This window comes from Henckelia pumila, chromosome 4 (genome assembly GCF_033568475.1).
Source record: "Henckelia pumila isolate YLH828 chromosome 4, ASM3356847v2, whole genome shotgun sequence".
Lineage (NCBI taxonomy): Eukaryota > Viridiplantae > Streptophyta > Magnoliopsida > Lamiales > Gesneriaceae > Henckelia > Henckelia pumila.
Genome location: NC_133123.1, coordinates 181,851,351 through 181,868,656, shown reverse-complemented (window position 1 = coordinate 181,868,656; position 17,306 = coordinate 181,851,351). Strand labels below are relative to the sequence as shown.

At 39.4% G+C, this 17,306-nt stretch overlaps 1 non-coding gene across 1 annotated transcript; it reads left to right on the top strand.

The window, feature by feature from the left end:
* Nucleotides 1–16,111: 16,111 nt before the first annotated feature.
* On the top strand, nt 16,112–16,218 carry LOC140870113 (small nucleolar RNA R71). Its single transcript, XR_012147091.1, has one exon. It is a non-coding gene; the product is annotated as a small nucleolar RNA R71 (small nucleolar RNA).
* Nucleotides 16,219–17,306: the final 1,088 nt, after the last annotated feature.

The window sequence follows — 17,306 nt, the reverse complement described above, 5'->3', positions numbered from 1 at the left end:
TAAGCTCGAATAAATCGCAAGTGCACGATTCAAGTTATAATATAATGTACTGAGTACGAGTATCGTCCTCAGGGACTAACGAAAATAATTTGTCTTTTCAATTTTTAACTACACAAAGTCGAAAAAGTGATTTGTGAATTAACTAACATCTAAAATTAAAACTCAATATAAATAAACTTAAATTTCACAACCAAGCCAACAAATCTCAGAATGAAGAATAACAATTCAAAATGATTTTGTTGAAATTTCGGTTCACCTTTTCCCTAATTGAACTGGACGATTGGAACTTAATTTATTCTTATAAATTTAACAGAAGTTCCTATTGAAAGAGTGGGTGCCCGGTGAGCCAACTTGTGGCTAAGGGCTTTGATGACTCTTTGTATAAACAATCTTTTGTTTAATATAATTTACACTTTTATTAATGGCAATGACTTTATCTTTCTTCATATTGTTATATTATGATATACTATTGTTGTTTTGATAAAGACCTTGAATATACTATAGTGTATGTAAGATGTGGTAGAACATGGAGATGTCTATCATGAAACACATCTTATAGTCACTGTATATTCTAAACTGTTCCTAGTCGATTGAGCCGTCCGATAATAAGGATAAGGATCGCTCGAGTTTGAGACTAGCATTTGCGATGCAGAGTACCACGTTTCATTGGTAGGGAACATAGAGATGTTCGAAGCATGCAAATGGATATTCATATGATGAATGATCGAACTACCCTATCCGGACTTTCCAAGTGGTTATCACTTATCGAGTGGATATAGTCCGCGGTTTTGGTTGTACACCATTAGTCCTTACTACTTGAAACATCATTGAGACTCTATATGCTAGTACTGTGCTTTGACTCGTTTACCGACTCTATTGGGGTCATCAGGTGTCGGGATTGGGTACAGTTACGATACATATAGGAGTCGATGCTTTGTTGTCAAGGATTCACCACATACTTGCGAGTGTGGATATCCTATGCGATCTGAGGAGATATTAGTGTGACGAATCTCTGGCCAGAGTACATGATGTGTTTTAAGAAATGGTTTCTTAGTAACACATGCGATGTCACTATTTGATCTTCAAGATGTATTGCATAGTTATCGAATCTCGAACGACTCTCGATATACCAATGGTTGTTGATTCGATCGGGATATATGGATGAAGGGACCGTACTGTACGCTAACAAAAATCTATTGGTTCTTGTAGGCACTATCAGTGATACCTAGGGAATCATGGGGCGATGTTGCTAGGCGCTCTTACCATGATTCGATGGGCAAGTCGGAAATTGTTGTTCCGAGTCACAAGGAGTTGTGAGCCCACGGCTAGCTGTATCCCTGAACCATTGAGGGTCACCAGAGTAATGGATTTTTAATCCCCGTTGAGATAGTTAAATTTAAAGAGTTAAATTTAATGAACAAAGAAGTTGGACTTCTTAATTATGAGTAGATGAGTAAGATTTCTTAAAATGAAATAGAGATGGACATTTTTGGAAACCACTGAATTCGGATTCAGAAAAATTTATCTTGACTTTAAAAGGTCAGAAATGGTTTCTGTGCACATTGGTAAAATCGGTTTATCAATCGGAGTCACGATGAATTTTATATTAATTTCTGAACATGCGGGCTTTGCTTGTCGGGCTTGAACTTATGACTAATGGGCCCTAAGCTGTTAGTGGCCTACATTATAAATAAGTTATTGCAGTACAGAAATTACACAGAAGAGGTCACAATTTTCGAAAACCCTAGTATTTTTCTCTCAATAGTGGCCGCCCCCTTTCTCCCCTCTGCTCGGAAAATCCAGTCTGTGAATTTTGATTTACATTCTGGTTTAACGGATCAAATTCGTTAATCTCTTCGTAGAAACTTCTGATAGATTTTCTAGTGCAATCTATCAGAGGGATTAAATATCCGTTCGTGGACCTGATTGAAGAACAGTTCGTCCATCAGTTCCAGGGATATACAACAAGAGCAGAGCAATCTGTTGGTGTCCATAATCTCGCTTCGAGATTGGAGGTAAAAATTTATAATCGTTATTTAATTTTTACACACACACAATTTAATCGTAAGGTTGATACCCATTATGAAATTGTTCCATATAAAATTTTTTAAACTTCCGCTGCACCGGGTATCAGTCCTGATTGATCTGATCGCCGCGTTATCCAACAGTGGTATCAGAGCTAGGTTGCTCAGATCAAGCGATTAAATTAATCGATTGTACAAAAATTTTTTTAAGCCTCGGTTTTTTGAAACAAAATAAATATTTTAAAAATAAAAAAAAAATTTCGGGCAAAAACCCGGGCAGCGATTGGATCGCTGCCCGGGGGGGGGGGGGCAGCGCACGGCGCTGCCCATGGGCAGCGATGTGATCGCTGCCCTAGGGGCAGCCGGGCTGCCCGGCCCGACCCTATTAGGGCGCGGGCAGCCCGGGAATGTCCCGGGCGGCCCGCGGGAATAATTAATTTTTTAATTTTTAAATTAAATTTTAATATGTTAAAATTCTATTTTTGGTCCGATCAAAAATTGTTTTTGATTGGTCCACGAGGCGTCAGATCGAATTGTTCGAGTCCGAAAATTTTAAAATTGATTTTTGGATAAATTTGAATTTTTGGAAAATTTAAATATTTTATCCGTTAAATTGAATTTTGAAATTAATTATTTTTGGTACAATTGATGATAAGATATGATCTTATGGATATATTGAGTAAAATATGATTTTATGTATAAAATTGGATTTTATAGATAAAATATGATTTTATTTGATAAAAAGATAAAATATGATTTTGTATGTAAAATAAGATTTTATGTATGAAATATGATTTTATCCTTTTAAATTTAAATTGCCATTGCATGTTATCCAATAAATTAATTTTAAATTAAATGTTATTGGATAAGGATGATCGATTGCCATGACCAATTTTGTAGGTGTATGTTAGGAATTTACATTTGTTTTTTATTGTTGTTGGATTTATTAATGGGCCTGGTTTATGGCCCAATATGAATTGTCATATGTAATAAAAGTGGGCTTGGTTTATGGCCTGTTCCCATCCCTTAAAAATGTATCCCCTACTTGTCATTGTTATTTATTGTAAATACATTAGATTTAGTGGGAGATGAAGATTTGAAGATGGTGGTGGGCCCAGCAGACAATAAAGACAGAAGAAATGTAAATTGGAAGCTCAATGTAATAGGATTGCATTGCATACTGCATATTACCTAGGATTGGACTAAGACTCGTGATTGGCAACCACGGGTCGATTAGAAATGGAATCGATCATCCTATATAATATGTGATATTATAGTTGTATGCATGTTTTAGACAAAATTGTGTGAATCCGACAAGCATACAAAATTTTAAAAATGATGGGACAAATTTTCAAAAAATAAAATCCCTCATTTTAAATATGATTTAAAATTGATATCAAGATAAATAAAGGAAATTTAAATTTGTTTAAATGTTCCTACCTTCCATCAACGATCAATGTATGAGATGCTACCCGCGGATACGGTCCGGCTCATATTATTGGGGGGGCCCGTTCGTCGGAAAGCTGTACATTGGATCGACACATGTTGTAAGTTGGGTGGAACTCCCATGGGATTGGCTCATATTATTGGGGGATCCACATGGCGACCGTCCATCACAACTTAATATTGATGGGTCATCTTGACATGTCACAATAAACGGCGTCATATTATTGGGCCCTTATTGGACATGAGGTAAAAACGTGGAGGTTGCTTTGGAAGCAATTGGGCTCTACCTTTTGAAAATTATGGTTGACTGATATTATTCGGGACCATAGTTTGTCAATTGGACTCCATGTTCTCACTAAGGAAAACAGTTTCCCGTTTTCACTAGAGGGTAGTGAAATCGTTAAAATAGTGGGAGTGAGATTCATAAAATAAATTTCGCCTATTTTATGTCTTAGTAAATTACTTAAACAAACACTAATATTTGTCTGTTTTTTTTCAGTATTTCATAAAGATGAATTCGCGTAATCCACTTTTCTCGATCCTCGAACAAAATAAGTTGACTGGCGCAAACTATACGGAATGGTTCCGTAAGTTGAAGATTGTCTTGACTTCGGAGAAGATGCTCTACGTGTTAGAAAGATCTCCTCCGAATGAAGCACCAGCTGACGTAAGTTCGGAAGAGTTAGCCAAACTTGATACATGGTGGGACCATGATATCAAGGCCAAATGCTATATGCAAGCCTCGATGTCTGATGAACTCCAGAGGCGATTTGAGGACACCGTGAATGCTGCTGACATTCACGTTCAACTCAAGGAACTTTTTGGGGCTCAATCGAGGGATGAAAGGTTCGCTACTGTAAAGGAGCTAATGACGTGTCGCATGCGTGAAGGGACTTCGGTCCGTGATCATGGGGTACGAGTGATTTGGCTCATACAGAAGTTGGTAACCCTTGATTTGGTGTTGGAGCATGAACTCAACGTGGACTTACTACTTCTGTCTCTTCCTTTTTCGTTTGACAGATTTGTGGTGAATTTCAATATGAACAAGATAGAGGTCTCCCTTGAAGAGATGGTCAATATGCTTGTGACATATGAATCCACATTAAAGAAGGATAAACCGGCTTTCTTGGTGGGCTCCTCTTCTTCTGCTAAGAAGGGGCCAAGTACAAAGGGTAAGAAACGTTCTGCCCCACCCAAGAAAATCGAACCCGAGAAGAAGTACAAGACAAAGGCTTCAAACATGAAAAAATCCAAGGATGTTTGCCATTACTGCAAGAAGCCCGGTCATTGGAAGCGTAACTGCAAGGAATATCTAGAGCAGTTGCGAACTGCGAAGGGTATGTTCTATATTGAAATAAATGTTTCACTTAATACTACTTCTTGGGTATTGGATACCGGATGTGGATCTCACATTTGCAATGATTTGCAGGTGATGACAAGAAGTCGCAGGCTTAGAATGGGTGAGACCCAGCTGAGGCTCGGAAATGGTTCCAGAGTTGAAGCTAAAGCTGTGGGAGATATTTATTTAATTTTGCAGAACGGTTTTAAGTTACTTTTGAGAGATGTTTTATTTGTTCCGGATTTGATTAAAAACATTATTTCTGTTTCTATGCTTGATAGAGATGGTTATTCTTGCAATTTTGTGAATGAGATTTGCAATATTTACAAGAATGAATGTTTGATTGGAAATGGACAACTTGAAAACGATCTATATAACTTAAAACTAAAAGACGTTCCAATAAATTATGTTGATAAACCGGCAACAACAAACAAAAGGAAAATCGATAGTCAAAACCCGGCAAACCTTTGGCACGCTAGGCTAGGTCATATTTCCTCAAGGAGGATGAACAAGCTAGTGGGAGAGGGCATGTTTGATATGTCTGATATTAACTCTCTACCTACTTGTGAATCCTGCCTAAAAGAAAAAATGACTAAATCTCCTTTTAAGGGGAAACCTGAGCGTAGTCAAAATCTGTTGAATTTGATCCATACAGATGTTTGTGGTCCATTTAGAGTTGGTACTCAATATGGCCACACCTACTTCATTACCTTTACTGATGATTATTCTAGGTATGAGTATTTATATTTAATGAAATATAAGTCTGAAGCATTTAAAAAGTTCAAAGAATTCAAGGCTGAAGTAGAAAATAAGCTAGGTAAAAGTATTAAAGCACTTCGATCGGATCGAGGTGGAGAATACTTAAGCACCGAGTTTTTGGACTATCTAAAAGAGAATGAGATTCTCTCTCAGTGGACTCCTCCTATGACACCACAGCTTAATGGTGTATCGGAGCGTCGTAATCGAACTTTGTTGGACATGGTTCGGTCCATGATGAGCTTCACTGAGCTTCCACCTTCGTTTTGGGGCTATGCGCTTGAAACGGTGGTATTGTTGTTGAACAACGTCCACACTAAAGCAGTGGACAAAACACCATACGAGTTATGGAATGACAAAGCTCCTAAGTATTCGTACTTGAGGATTTGGGGATGTCCTGCTTACGTGAAGCGGACAGTGGGAGATAAGTTGGATAGTCGATCCAGCTTATGTTATTTTGTAGGGTATCCGAAGAATTCAATCGGATATTATTTCTATTATCCTGCTGAAACAAAGGTGTTTGTTTCAAGGAATGCCACCTTCTTGGAAAAGGAGTTCTTATTGGATAAGAAAGGCGAGATGATGGAACTCGAAGAAATTCGAGAAGAACCCGAAATACAAAATAACGATCCTACACGTCAGGAACCATTGATAGACACGCCTGTACCTAGAAGATCCGAGAGGACTTCTAGACCTCCTATTCGATATGGTCTTCTTCTTGAAGGGGATCAAGATGAACCCGATGTTGGATGTGATCCAAGAAACTTCAAGGAAGCAATTTCTGATGCGGATTCAAATTTATGGCTTGAAACTATGCAGTCGGAAATAGATTCGATGCATACAAACCAAGTTTGGTTTTTAGTAGATCCTCCCGATGGAATTGTTCCAATAGGGTGTAAATGGATCTACAAGAGAAAGCTTGGGCCTGATGGTAAGGTATTGACCTACAAGGCGCGATTGGTGGCGAAAGGTTATACTCAAAGACAAGGAGTTGACTATGATGAAACCTTTTCACCAGTTGCAATGTTCAAGTCCATAAGAATCCTTATTGCCATAGCTGCATGGTATGACTATGAGATATGGCAAATGGATGTGAAGACTGCTTTTTTTAATGGAGACATTAAGGAAGAAATCTATATGACGCAGCCTGAGGGATACACATCCATGGGAAGCGAGCATAAGGTATGCAAGCTTCAGAGATCAATCTATGGTCTAAAACAAGCATCAAGAAGTTGGAACCAGAAATTTGATGAAACAATAAAGGATTTTGGTTTCATCAAGAACCCGGAGGAATCATGCGTGTACAAGAAAGTAGTTAAGGATGCTGTGACATTCTTAGTACTTTATGTTGATGACATCCTACTCATTGGGAATGACGTAGGGATGTTGCAGTCAACAAAGATATGGTTATCATGTAGATTCTCGATGAAGGATTTGGGTGAGGCATCCTATATTCTAGGGATACAGATCTATAGAGATAGATCTAAGAGAATGATAGGACTCACTCAGTCAACCTACATCGACACCATATTGAAACGGTTTTCAATGGATGGGTCCAAGAGAGGACATCCACCCATGTGTCATGGAGTTTCTCTATCCAAGTCTATGTGTCCCAAGACTGATGAAGAGATAGAGAAAATGACACATGTACCATATGCGTCAGCCATAGGTAGTATCATGTATGAGATGATATCTACCTGACCGGATGTAGCATTTGCTCTGAGTGTCACGAGCAGATATCAAGCTAATCCCGGTCAAATGCATTGGAAAGCCGTGAAGGACATTCTTAAGTACTTACGAAGGACTAAGAATATGTTCATGGTATATGGAGGAAGAGAACTAAAATTGGAAGGCTATACCGACTCTAGCTTCCAAAGTGACGTGGATGACTCGAAGTCAACCTCTGGATTTGTGTTCATGCTCAATGGCGGTGCTGTCTCTTGGAAGAGTTCCAAGCAGGACACCACAACAGATTCCACCACTGAGGCAGAATACATTGCAGCATCAGCTGCTGCTAAAGAGGCCGTTTGGATGAGAAATTTCGTCCAAGAGTTGGGCGTCATTCCTGAAGTTGTTGGTCCAGTCCCGGTGTACTGTGACAACACGGGTGCCGTTGCTCAGGCAAAGGAACCAAGGTCTCATCAAAGATCCAAACACGTACTGAGGAAATACCACATCATCCGGGAGATTGTGGAAAGAGGAGACATCACTGTCGAAAGAGTGACCTCTGCAGACAATATCGCTGATCCACTTACTAAGCCCTTGCCAGGACCATTATTTGACAAACATCGCGAAGCAATGGGTCTACGTAGTATGACTAGTTGGCTATAGGGCAAGTGGGAGATTGAAAGAGTGGGTGCCCGGTGAGCCAACTTGTGGTTAAGGGCTTTGATGACTCTTTGTATAAACAATCTTTTGTTTAATATAATTTAGACTTTTATTAATGGCAATGACTTTATCTTTCTTCATATTGTTATATTGTGATATACTATTGTTGTTTTGATAAAGACCTTGAATATACTATAGTGTATGTAAGATGTGGTAGAACATGGAGATGTCTATCATGAAACACATCTTATAGTCACTGTATATTCTAAACTGTTCCTAGTCGATTGAGCCGTCCGATAATAAGGATAAGGATCGCTCGAGTTTGAGACTAGCATTTGCGATGCAGAGTACCACGTTTCATTGGTAGGGAACATAGAGATGTTCGAAGCATGCAAATGGATATTCATATGATGAATGATCGAACTACCCTATCCGGAATTTCCAAGTGGTTATCACTTATCGAGTGGATATAGTCCGCGGTTTTGGTTGTACACCATTAGTCCTTACTACTTGAAACATCATTGAGACTCTATATGCTAGTACTGTGATTTGACTCGTTTACCGACTCTATTGGGGTCATCAGGTGTCGGGATTGGGTACAGTTACGACACATATAGGAGTCGATGCTTTGTTGTCAAGGATTCACCACATACTTGCGAGTGTGGATATCCTATGCGATCTGAGGAGATATTAGTGTGACGAATCTCTGGCCAGAGTACATGATGTGTTTTAAGAAATGGTTTCTTAGTAACACATGCGATGTCACTATTTGATCTTCAAGATGTATTGCATAGTTATCGAATCTCGAACGACTCTCGATATACCAATGGTTGTTGATTCGATCGGGATATTTGGATGAAGGGACAGTACTGTACGCTAACCAAAATCTATTGGTTTTTGTAGGCACTATCAGTGATACCTAGGGAATCATGGGGCGATGTTGCTAGGCGCTCTTACCATGATTCGATGGCAAGTCGGAAATTGTTGTTCCGAGTCACAAGGAGTTGTGAGCCCACGGCTAGCTGTATCCCTGAACCATTGTGGGTCACACAGAGTAATGGATTTTTAATCCCCGTTGAGATAGTTAAATTTAAAGAGTTAAATTTAATGAACAAAGAAGTTGGACTTCTTAATTATGAGTAGAGAAGTAAGATTTCCTAAAATGACATAGGGATGGGCATTTTTGGAAACCACTGAATTCGGATTCAAAAAAATTTATCTTGACTTTAAAAGGTGCAGAAATGGTTTCTGTGCACATTGGTGAAATCGGTTTATCAATCGGAGTCACGATGAATTTTATATTAATTTCTAAACATGCGGGCTTTGCTTATCGGGCTTGAACTTATGACTAATGGGCCCTAAGCTGTTAGTGGCCTACATTATAAATAAGTTATTGCAGTACAGAAATTACACAGAAGAGGTCACAATTTTCGAAAACCCTAGTATTTTTCTCTCAATAGTGGCCGCCCCCTTTCTCCCCTCTGCTCGGAAAATCCAGTCTGTGAATTTTGATTTACATTCTGGTTTAACGGATCAAATTCGTTAATCTCTTCGTAGAAACTTCTGATAGATTTTCTAGTGCAATCTATCAGAGGGATTAAATATCCGTTCGTGGACCTGATTGAAGAACAGTTCGTCCATCAGTTCCAGGGATATACAACAAGAGCAGAGCAATCTGTTGGTGTCCATAATCTCGCTTCGAGATTGGAGGTAAAAATTTATAATCGTTATTTAATTTTTACACACACACAATTTAATCGTAAGGTTGATACCCATTATGGAATTGTTCCATATAAAATTTTTTAAACTTCCGCTGCACCGGGTATCAGTCCTGATTGATCTGATCGCCGCGTTATCCAACACCTATAACATTGACACTCTCTCTCTCGGTGATGCCAAACTAATCAAATCATTGAAGTAATTAAATCTGTCTAGTTATTTATCACGATTGATTGCTTTGCGTTCTATGAATTCTACAACTTTCAACCTGGTGGTCTATGGCTATCAACATGTACAAAATACCATATCTCTATGCATATTTTAAGTCCATGGATTATATCATTCGTCCTAATTATAAACCTATCTCTCGACATCAATTCATAATTTACGAATCTATGTTAAGGGTAGCTAATCATCAAAATAGAAAGAAAAACATGATAAAATCAATTATAAACATAAATCAATTTCCAATATGTCCGGTGATTCAATCATACTACAGTGTTTCGGGATTAGGATCCCCTCGATTCCAACAAAATAATAGTTTAGCTACTAGAATTCATTACAAAAATTCAATCTCCAAGATGTTCAACATAAAAATTCAGAAGAAGAAGAAAAGGAAAAACTCCCAACGGAGAAGAGAAATCTCAAGCGTTCAGCCGCCGGTAGTCTTCTGATATGATTCCCGTGTAACCCTCAAAAACTAAAAAAATAATTGTATTTATAGTTCCCCAGAATCCTCTCTGAAATAAACTCTCAAAATAATAAAAAAAATAAAAACTGCGCGCCGCGCCCGAGCGGTAGATATTGGCCGCCCGCGCGCCCTTCTTCTTTTCCAAAATTTTGCCTTTCTTCTTGTTCTATCTGCATGGCCTCTACTGTGCATCACCTTCCCACCAAGTATCGGCATTTCTTGGTGATTTCCTGCCATAAAAATAGATAAACCAGAGGAGTGAATACGAACATAATAAAACAATATAAAGAACAAGAATGGAAAAGAACGGACAATATGTAAACAAAACGAATACAAAACAAAAACAAAACAAGCAATAAAAACACATAAAAACGACTCCTATCAACCTCCCCAAACTAACATTTTGCTCGCCCTCGAGCAAAATAGGTGATAGACTAACATGCAGACACAACAGAACGACGAAACAAGGAAGTGAAATCAATCTTCTTAAGCCTCAGAATATTTTCCACAAAATAAACAATCCAATCAATCAACATGCTGAAATTTTGAAAATGTAACACCAACTAGCAAACCTTGCAAACTTCAAAATCTCGCAACTCCGTATTTTGGAATACTCTACTCTAAATTCAATTCACACATTCTAGAATCATGAGGACTTTTTCGGGTATATCAGGATCAAGATTTTGAAACATTCAATAATACACACACTCATGACTGGTATAACTCAATGAAAAATAGTGTGTGCATGTTTTTGATCAAGAATCCACATTCATTAACTGTGTCTATCAACAGTCCATAGGCAAAATTCTCACAACCCCTCTCCACTAGTATATTAGGCAACTGTAACTCGGTCAATAGGTCTTATTCGGCTTATAATGTTAGGCTAGGCTAATGGCTCCAAATGAAGGACACGAATTCAAAGAGGGAGTAAATAATGATCATTCTATACAGACTACTCTTTTCGAATTACAAATTTGCACTTCTTCTCATTCATTGATTTCCAGATTTTTCTTTTCTTTCACTTGCCTTTTGCCAACATTCTTCTCTTTCTTTTTCACCATTTTTTTTCTCAATATTTTCATATTTTTAAACATATCCCTTCTTTTTTTCTTTTCTTCTTGCTACCCCCTTTTGATTTTTGAACAACACTCAACACACCATTCGTTTCTCAACTTTTCAGTAGGAGCATACACATCAATGATCTACATTCAATTTACTCCCAACAAGGTAGGAATGAGTGTTTAAGCTATGGGTAGTAATTGTAGGTTCTTGAAAAATGTCGAATGGGGGTTTTCCATACGTTTTCACGCGTGCCATTCGTTTTCTATTAAGCTCAAATAAGGTACTAGGGACAAAATAAATCAAGGGTAGTTTGAAAGGCACAAACGAAATTCAGAAAGAAATGCCTATATCACTCCTAATTCACAGTATGCCCGTATTGCGCCTCGAGGGATGTTCGAACTTGTTCTAGACAAATCTCAATTCACAGTTAACTCATACAGATCTCAATCAGTGCAAAAAAAAAAAAAGAATCATCAGTAGTAAGCGATGATTACACCAACATAAAATCCAGATTATGCACCTCTCGTGCTCATATAAATGTGAAGGCTCAATTGGGCATCTAAAGGTAATTCACGAAAGATTTCTTTCTAGCCCAAAGATCAAACAAATTGCCTCAATCATATCCAAGTTTGTGTGTTTCAAATACAGATTCAAGTGTACCTCACAGAATGTTTTGAGACCTATTCATCGACTTGGTTATACTAGTTCAAAACGATTTGTCAAACAAAGAAGATAGTCATGGACTTAAGCAAAAACAAATGGTGAACCCAAAATTTTTTTTTTCATCATTGGCTTTTCTGATTTTCATTCACAACACTTGCAACCACATTACAAACGACTCAAACGAACAAAGAAAACACGAAAAACAAAACTGAAAACACAAAAGACACACACCCTCCCCAAACTAAAGACAAGCATTGTCCCCAATGCTACTTAACACCACCAAAACTAAAACAAACTAAAAGAAAATAAAAACAAAAAACACTAAAAACTCCCCTGGTACTAATCAGACTCCTCCTCATCCATGTCTTCGAGCAGATCCCGAACCGGTGGAGCATATTGGAACTGGAACGGTGGAGGATATGGCGGTGGTGCAGGATAAACGGTCGGGTCCATCCCAGCATTGGCGAGCAGTCCTCGCATCATGGCATGGGTGGATTCATTGTAGGCGGCGTTTACCTCTTGGCAGTGCTCCTGATGTTGCATCTATGCCGACATTTCACTCAATGAATCATGTGTGGTGCGGCGAGCAGGAGGTGGCCGAGGTGCAGTCCGAGGCACAGTCCGTGATGATTGACCAGGGCTAGAGCTGGCCTGGCCAGGAAGTGAAAACTCGCGTACGCGGAAGGCGTGTTTTGCTTTCAGAATTGTGTTATTCACTGCCTGCATTGGGTGCAACCATTCTTCTGTGTCCTTGTATGGGACACCAGCTTGCACACACAGTAAAGAAACAATGGTCGGAAAGAAAATTGAAATGTTGGACGTGAGAATGGAAGTGTACAACTCTTGGTTGATAATTTGTCCAACATTAATCGGCCATTGTTTGTGCACAGCATAGAGAAGCACCGCCCTGCTCATTGTCACAACATGTGTATGGGACACCGGCATCAACCTGTGGGTCAGAAAAGCATACCACAAGGCCGGTTCCAGCCGCAAATTTTTTTCCTTAAAAGATATGAACTTCACTGAATCCTTCCACACATTAGCTTCATAGCACAACTCATTCGAAATTTCATTATAATCCGGATTGGCCTTAAAAGCCTGAAATTGGTTATCGTCTATTTTCGGAGTTTGCAATAACGCATTAATAGCAGCGGGAGTAAAAGAAACCATCTTACCCCGCACGAAGGTAGTGCTATCGGTACGCTCGACGGCGTTGGCGTAAAATTTACGGACCAAGGGGACTAATGCCGCGAGAGGTTGGCGGCAAAACTCAGCCCATCCTCGAGCTACGATGCCAAGGGAGGCGGTGCGGTTTTCAGAAAGATCAATTCCTCGCTCCGGAATGGGATTCCTAGCGGCCTTGGCTTCCTCATAACGTGCCTTTGCTTCTTCAGAAATAAATTTCCCATCTATGAAGTGGGATGAGTTGGCCCTAGAGGTGGCAATCTTCTGTTTCTTTGGCGCCATGTCGAGAGATGTGAGAAATCGAGTGAATTACCTGCAAAATTGAGAAAAGAAGAAGAAATTGAGAGTGAGAGAGATGGCGGCTGTGAGGGAATTAGGGTTAGAGAGAAAGGAAAGAGAGAAAATAAAGAAGGGAAGAAGGAATCGGGTGTTTTAAATTTCTGATTTTGCGCGAGGCGCTCGCGCGGTAGAAAAGTGCCGCGCGGGCGCACACCCTTTTTTTTTTAAAAAAAATTTTAGACAGAGGGTTTAGGTGCGCGGGCGGCAGAAAACTGCCGCGCGAGCGCACCCCCTTTTTTTAAAAAAATTTTAAAAACAGAACTCAACTCGAGAAAGACAGGAAATTAACTAAAAATTCTAACACTTGAACTAAAATGAACAAAAACGCGAATAAATAAAAGGGAAAGTAGAATGTAGTTCTCAATTTAAAGTCGAGAGCTTGACTTTTCACCCTTCCCAAACTAGTCTTGGTCAGTCAATGTGGTGATGACTGGCGTGGAATCCACATCACCCCCCACATAGTGTTTTAACCTTTGAGCATTGACCGTGAACGACTCGTTGCGGACATCTTTGATCTCTATGGCCCCTGATGGATACAGCCTGGTGATCTTATAGGGCCCTGACCATCTAGACTTCAGTTTCCCGGGAAATAGTCTTAACCGGGAGTTGAACAGCAACACAGCCTCTCCTTCCTTGAATTCCCGCTGACGAATATGCCTGTCATGTATTCTCTTTGTCCGTTCCTTGTACGAAACCGCCATGTCATATGCATTGTCGCGGAATTCTTCCAGTTGATTTAGCTCCAACAATATTTTTTCACCTAAAAACATGTATTTAAGATGAATGAGTAATGGTTTCAATTCCACAGTAGGTGGTTCCTCAATGCTTGGTTTCTGAAGAACTAAATCCTTCCGGTCACCAAGGTCTTCAAGTCTAAGCTTTCCACCTCTTCTCCATGACTGGTTGTCATTCAAGTATGCGGTCATCTCTTCTACTCCGTCACTGAGGTCGCCCAACTGTTCAGATACAAGTGCAGCCTCTAACGGTTCCTGAAAATTATCCTGCACATAATCAAATAAGAGTGAGTCTACTACATCTAACTGAAAACATTCTTCATTATTCTGAGAAAATTTCAAAGTATTAAAAACGTCAAAAGAAATTTTCTCCTCTCCCACTCTCAACAACAGCTCTCCCTTCTGGACATCTATAAGTGTTTTTCCTGTTGCCAGGAAAGGTCTTCCCAAGATGAGTGGCATGTCCAGATCTTCTTCCATATCTAACACCACGAAGTCCACGGGGAAGATGAATTTTTCCACTTTCACAAGCACGTCCTCGATAATCCCCCGTGGATATTTGATGGACCTGTCCGCCAGTTGTAAAGACATTCTGGTGGACTTTGGTTCTCCCAAGCTCAGTTTCCAGAAAACAGAGTAAGACATTAAATTTATACTTGCACCCAAATCACACAAAGCCTTATGAAACTGAACATCATTAATTACACAAGGGATAGAGAAACTCCCTGGATCCTTTTTCTTTTGTGGGATTTTGTTCTGCACCAGTGCCGAGCAATTTTCTGTCAGACTTATCATTGCATGCTCCTCCAATTTCCTCTTGTTAGAGAGGATTTCCTTCAAGAATTTCGCATAGCTTGGCATTTGCATCAGTGCATCGGCGAAGGGTATATTGATGTTCAATTTCTTGAACACTTCTAAAAATTTACCAAACTGAGAGTCTAGCTTGGCCTTCTTAAGAGCTGCAGGAAAAGGTGGTGGCACAACAATTTTTGATTGTGAAGTGGGTGGGGGTGTTGAGATAGATGACTTACCTGAAGTTTTTTTTGATGTACCCGTTTCGGGCTCTTTCTCGCTTTTTTGTTCAGGCTCGACCGTCTTTCCACTCCTTAATTCAATTGCTTTCACCTGTTCCTTCGGATTCTTCTCAGTGTCGCTCGGCAAAGTACCCTGATCTCTGCTGGAAATTGATTTGTCCAATTGACCTATTTGATTCTCCAGATTTTTGATCGATGCATCTTGATTCTGCATACGGGTTTCAGTAGATGATATAAATTTCTGCATCATCTGCTCCAAGCTTGATTTCTCCTCTTGAGGATGCCTGTTGTAATTCTGATTTCCATACGGCTTATTATTCTGTCCACCCCATGAAAAATTCGGATGTTGTCTCCACCCTGGATTGTATGAATTCGAAAATGGGTCATTCCTGGGGCGATTCTGATCTCCCATGTGGCTTGCCATAACTCCCACTGGTTGAGAGAATGTTTGACAGTCTTTCGTGAAATGCTCTGCACCGCATTTTTCACACCATACTTCTTGCACTCGCATTGCCGAATGTCCTACACTCAGTTCCTCGATCCTTTTGTTCATGACTTCAAGTTGAGCAGCCATAGATGTGAATGCTTCAACTTGATGAATTCCAGTTGATTTCTGGGCCCCACTCCTTTCAGATTGAGGATGATAGCCACTGGTTGCCATTTCCTCGATTAATTCATAACCACCCTCCGACGACTTTCGCAGTAGATTCCCACCTGCAGCTGCATCTAACATGGTACGATTTGAATGAGAAAGTCCATAGTAAAAAGTTTGTACCACAAGACCGTCTGGTAATTGGTGGTGTGGACATCTCCTCAGTAGATCCTTGTAGCGTTCCCATGCTTCATAAAATGTTTCCTGTTCACCTTGGAAAAAAGTTGTGATGTCCGCTCTCAGCTTCATTGACTTCGATGGTGGGAAGTATTTGGTAAGGAAAGCTTTAGCCAGATCATCCCAAGTTATGATGGAACCTGTAGGTAAATTCGTTAGCCATGCTTTCGCCTTGTCTCGTAGTGAAAAAGGGAATAAACGCAAACGAATAGCGTCATCTGAAACTCCCTGTATCTTGAATGTATCACAAATTTCTAAAAAATTTGTGAGATGCACATAGGGTTCATCAATGACACTTCCACCAAATTGAAGCGTGTTCTGAACCATTTGAAGAATCGCCGACTTTATCTCAAAGTGATTCGCTGCTACAGTTTGTCGGATAATGCTTGGTCGAGCACCTTCAATGTTTGGTAAGGCAAGATCCATCATGGATCTGTAAACTGGTGGTTCTTGTTCGTGTTCTCCTTCCATTTCTTGCTGCTGTTGCCTTCTTCTTCTGTGAAAGGTTCTGTCGATTTCTGGATCAAAAGGCAATAGTCATTCAGGTGAGTGTTGCATGTACTGCAAGAGAATCCTGCAGTCCACAGATGGAAAAGAATGATTAAAATTGTAATAGAGAAAAATCAAATCAAACAAATTAAAATCTATTTAGTCCCTGGCAACGGCGCCAAAAACTTGATCGAGCAAATACTACTACGAAAAATCAACGTAAATATATCTATCAATTAAGCTCGAATAAATCGCAAGTGCACGAGTCAAGTAATAATATAGTGTACAAAGTACGAGTATCGTCCCATAGAGATTGATTTATGACAAGATTACCTCAAGTATGATTCTTTAATTAATTAAAACGAGAGAGAGAATAAATTAATAAACTAAAATAAAAAGATAAATTAAAAGCAAAACAATAAATTAAGTTCAGAAAATAAATAAACGATTGTTAGGATCTCGGTTCACCTACCCCTTTTCTCCTCTAATGATTGAATTTTAATTCTCAAGTCATGCTTTTGACGGAATTCCCTAATCTATCAATATACTCTCTCGAGCTATATTAATCTAATTAACGAATTGTAATAACCAAGTCTCCTTGTGTTATTTAACAACTGCAATTGCATTAACGATTTTTGGAATCCTCTAGCTTTCACCCTTGGTGGACT